This window comes from Eimeria maxima, genomic scaffold (genome assembly GCF_000499605.1).
Source record: "Eimeria maxima Weybridge genomic scaffold, Emw_scaff121, whole genome shotgun sequence".
Lineage (NCBI taxonomy): Eukaryota > Apicomplexa > Conoidasida > Eucoccidiorida > Eimeriidae > Eimeria > Eimeria maxima.
Window position 1 is genome coordinate 37,523 of NW_013563430.1, and position 5,044 is coordinate 42,566.

Below are 5,044 nucleotides of genomic sequence, written 5' to 3' on the forward strand. Positions count from 1 at the left end.
TCCTGCTGCACTTGCTGCTGCACTTGCTGCTGGACTTGCTGCTGGACTTGCTGCTGCACTTGCTGCTGTTGTTATATATATATATATAGTCATGGATAGGTTGGATAAAATATATATCTTTTATACATTATCCTTATATATGTTTTGCTATAAATGAATTTATTAATAATAATAAATGGTCAACATTAGGGGATAATTATTTATATATTTATGCAGGTATAAATAATATTAATTTATTATTTAATTTATTTCTTCTTTTTATTATTGCTTTTTCTTTACGTGCATGCGCTTTCTTGGGGCTTAAATATTGTAATCGAAGGATTGGTCTTGAATGTTAATATTCTCCTCCTGCTGCTGCTGCTGTTCCTGCTGCTGCTGCTGCTGCTCCTGCTGCTGCTGCTGCTTATTGTCGTGGTAGGGCAGCAGCAGCAACAGCAGCAGCAACAGCAGCAGCAACAGCAGGAAAAGAGGAAGAAGCCAATGTATTTATGTATATCTTGGGGTGTAGCAACAAGGATATATTCATTGTCTCTTTGCTGCAGCAGGAGCAGCAGCACGTGCTGCTGTTGCTCTTGTTGCTGCTCTTGCTGCTCTTGCTGCTCTTGCTGCTGCTGCTGCAGAGAGAGGTTTGTTTTGCTTCCTTTGCTTTGGCTGTCTCTCCGTCTCCTTAGACAACTGCACAACTACCTACCTAGCTAGCCAATTAAACTAGCTAGCTAGCTAGCTAGCTAGGTAATTGGCTAGCTAGCTAGCTAGCTAGCTAGGTGTGCAGTGGCCTTAGTAGCTAGCTGTTGGTTGCTGCAGCAGTAAGACAGCTACCTCAGCTAGCTAAAGGTCTTTTCTTTCTTTCCTTCTTTCTGTCTCCTTTCTGTCTCCTTTTCTTTCTTCCTTTCTTTTTCTTCTTTTTATTTATATAGTTATTTATTTATTTCTTTTTATTTATTTATTTATTTATTTATTTATTTATTTATTTATTTATTTATTTATTTTTCTTTTTTCTTTGTGTTTGCATTGAGGCTATATAAAGCTCTGCGGATGTCCCCGCTAACTCATCTCCCTTGCAGGGATAGCTAGCTAGCTAGCTAGCTATACAGACAGCTATCTAGGTAGCTGGTAGCTGTGTAGCTGGCTAGCTGTACAGCTAGCCAGCTAGCTATCTAGCTAGCTATCTAGCTAGCTGGTCGGCTAGGTTGATTGCCAGCCAGCTAGCTAGCTGTTTGCTTTTTTTGCTAGCTAGCCTAGTGGCTAGCTATATATATAGCTAGCTAGCTATCTATCTATCTAGCTAGCTAACTAGCTATCTATCTAGCTAGCTAGCTAGCTAGCTAGCTAGCTGGGGAGGAATGGACACTTTATAGGTGTCTCCTTTTTTCTTGCGGTGTCTCCTTTTTCTTATTGAGATGTTTGCCTCGTCAGGTGTATAAGTGTCTCCTTTCTGCAGCAGCAAGTCTAGCTGTATAAGGAGGGAAGGAGGGACTGCAGCACAGCAGCAACAATACTCTGCTCCTGCTCCTGCTCCTGCTGCTCCTGCTGCTGCTGCTGGTGTTGCTGTTGCTGCAGCAGCAGAGCAGCAGCAACAGCAGCAAAGTTTTGTTGCTGCTGTGTGTAACACTTATTCGCTTTTTAGTAACCATTAAGGTTTGTGTCTATTGTATTTACTCTCTGCTGCTGCTGTTGCTGCTGCTGCTGCTGCTGTTGCTGCTGCTGCTGCTGTTGCTATGTACTGGGAGGGAGGGGTAGTTGCTTCTGCTGCTCCTGCTGCTGCTGTCGCTATGTACTGGGAGGGAGGGGTAGTTTCTTCTGCTGCTCCTGCTGCTGCTGTTGTTGCTGCTTCTGCTGCTGCTGGGAAGCAGCAGCAAGGAGGTAAGAGAGGCCCTACATGCCCAGGCATGTGTGTCATCGCATACATGCTGCTGCTGCTGCTGCTGCTGCTGCTATTGTTGCTGCTGCTGCTGTTGAGCAGCAACAGCAGCGACGGGGCCCCAAAGAAGATTGTTAGGTACTTAGGGGGCCCCTAATATAATAAATAAGACCTATAAATAGGGTATAATATATTTATAACTATTGGGTGGCCCCCCTTGGGGGCCCCTATGGCGTCTACTTGTGTCTTTATTTAGGTAATAATAAGCAGCAACAGGTAATATTATGGGGTACATTTGCTGCTGTTAGTTGGGGTGTATAGGCAGCTCTTATTTAATTAAATATTTATAATTAATTTATTTATTATAGTAAAAAAAAACAATAAAAAAAAAGAAGAAGGCTATACACCTCAGTTGCTGCTGCTGCTGCTGCTCGTGCTTCTGTTGTTGCTGCTGTTGCTGCTGGTGGCTTCCAGCCGCTGGCGACCGGCTGCTGCTGCTGCTGTTGCTGCTGCAGCAGCAGCAGCAGCAGCAGCCATCATTATTTATGTGTATATTTATTGTATTTGTTGCTTATTATTATATATTTATGTTTATATTTATATAAATATTATATAAATATACGTAAAAATCCTCTTGCTGCTGTCATTAATTGCTGCTGCTGCTGCTGCTGCTGCTGCTGCAGCGCAGCAGCTATACAGTGGTTTAATCTTCTGCTGCTGCGCTGCAGCACAAAAAAGATATAATAGCAGCAAATAAAGGAGACACTTTATTATATATTTATTTATTTATTTATTTATAATTAATTAATTAATTAATTAATAAACAATGTATAAACAAATAAAGAAAAAGGAGACAGTTAAGGGACAATCGATGTACCGTCTCCCTAGGCTGCCGCCGACGCTCCTCTGCAGCAGCAGCAGCAGCAACAGCAACAGCAGCAGCAACAGCAACAGCAACGGCAGTAACAGCAACAACAATAGCAGCAACAATAGCAGAAGCAGCAGCAACAGTGACAACAACGATAGCAGCAACAGCAGCAACAGCAGAAACAGCAGCAGCTATGAGGGAGAACACCAGCAGCTGCAGCAGCAGCAGCAGCAGCAGAAACAGCAGCAGCAAAGAAGATGGCGTAAAGGAGGAGACAGCAGCAAAGGAGACAGTAACCACAAAGGAGACAATTTGCTGCTAAAAGGAGACAGTACTCTTCCCTCTATAGGAGACAGTCTCTTATCTGATGGGGACTGCAGCAGGAGCAGCAGCAACAGCAGCAACAGCAGCAACAGCAGCAATAACAGCAGCAGAGGAGGAGACTTTCTCCTATATGATGGATACAGCAGCAGCTATAATAGACAAGGAGACACTTTGCTGCAGAAAGAAAACAGCAACAGCAGCAGCAGCAGCAGCACGAGCAGCAGTAGTTTGCTGCTGCAGCGCAGCGGAGGAGGAGATACTTCTTATTATTATGACGAAGACACCCATGTGTCTCCTTATAGCAGCAGCAGCAGCAAAGTGTCTCCTTATAGCAGCAGCAGCAGCAAAATGTCTCCTTATAGCAGCAGCAGAGGATCTCCATTTAGCAGCAGCAGAGTACCTCCTTTTAACAGCAGCATCAGCAGCAGCAGAGCAGCAGCAGCAGCAGCAGCAGCAGCAGGACAATCAGATAGTGGGGAGACAGGAGACAGCTCAATAGAAGGAGAAATAGATAAACGTTTTGCTGCTAAATTAAGGAGACTGTCCCTTAGGTTGCATCAGTTGCTGCTGCAGCAGCAGCAGGAGGAGACAGTTAATCAGTCCCCTAGGCGTCTCTTTTCTTCTTTATCTCCTCGTTGTCCTTCTGCTGCTGCTGCTGCAGCAGCAGCAGCAGCAGCAGCATCATCATCATCAACAGCAGCAACATATGCAGCAGATGCAGCAGGAGAAGATGCAGCAACAGCAGCAACAACAGCAACAAACAGCAGCAGGAGAGACACACCAAGAAAAGGAGACACTTATACACCCCATAGGAATGCACACTTTGCTGCTATTGCTGCTGCACTAGATGATTTATTAGAGGATGCTAATCTTGCTGCAGCACAGGTAACTAAATGCAGCAAGCAGCAAAAGTGTCTCCTTTTAGCAGCAAATGTGTCTCCTTTTAGCAGCAAATGTGTCTCCTTTTGCTTCTTGTGTCCCCTTTGTGTCTCCTTTTGCTGCTAAGGAGACACCGACCTGCATCTTCGTGTCTCCTCTCCATATGCACTGTCTGCCTCTGCTGTTTGTGCTGCTGCTGCCGTTCCTGCTGCTGCTGCTGCTGGTGCTGCTGCTGCTGCTGCAGTCTCACAGGAGAAGCGCTGCAGCATCAAGGCAGAAGCAACAACTGAACTGCGCCCTTGATGAGAACGAAAGGCTCGTAAGTCTCAGCAGCAGCAGCAGCAGCAGCAACAACAGCAGCAACAGCAGCAACAACAACACCAGCACCAGCAGCAGGAGTATGCGTGATGCTTATTTGTGCCTTCTTAATAGTGTCTCCTTTTGTCTCCTTTTGTCTCCTTATCTCCATTATCTCTTTTTCTCTATTCCTTTGCTGTTTATCCCTTCCTGTCTCTGCTGCTGCTGTTGCTGCTGTTGCTGCTGCTGTTGCTGCTGTTGCTGCTGCTGCTGCAGCTATCAGAGAATCGCGGTCTATCCGAGCAGCTGCGCTGCACTGAGCAGCAGCTAGTTAACGCAACAGCACAACTGCAGCAACTATATAAATATAAGGTATTTATTACTGTCTCCTTTTTTATTTATACTGTCTCCTTTTTTTATTTATACTGTCTCCTTTTTATTTATAGTGTCTCCCTCTTTGTGTATTAGGGTTTGTTTATTAAGAAACTAATTAGGGTTTATGAGGGTTTACACTAGGGCTTATGCATTAATACAATAAATTCTTGTTCATGGTTTAGGGTTTATGGGCTGTTAAGGTTCAGGGTTTAGGGTTTAGGGTTTAGGGTTTAGGGTTTAGGGTTTATTTGTTTAGGGTTTAGAATGATCAAGAGATGTTTTATACAACAAAAAATAAAGAAAAATGTTAATTTTTATTGTTTAGGGTTTTTTAGTGTTTAGGGGTTTTTAGGGTTTAGGGTTTAGGGTTTAGGGTTTAGGGTTTAGGGTTTAGGGTTTAGGGTTTAGGGTGTTTTTTTTTTTTTTTTTTTTTTTTTTTT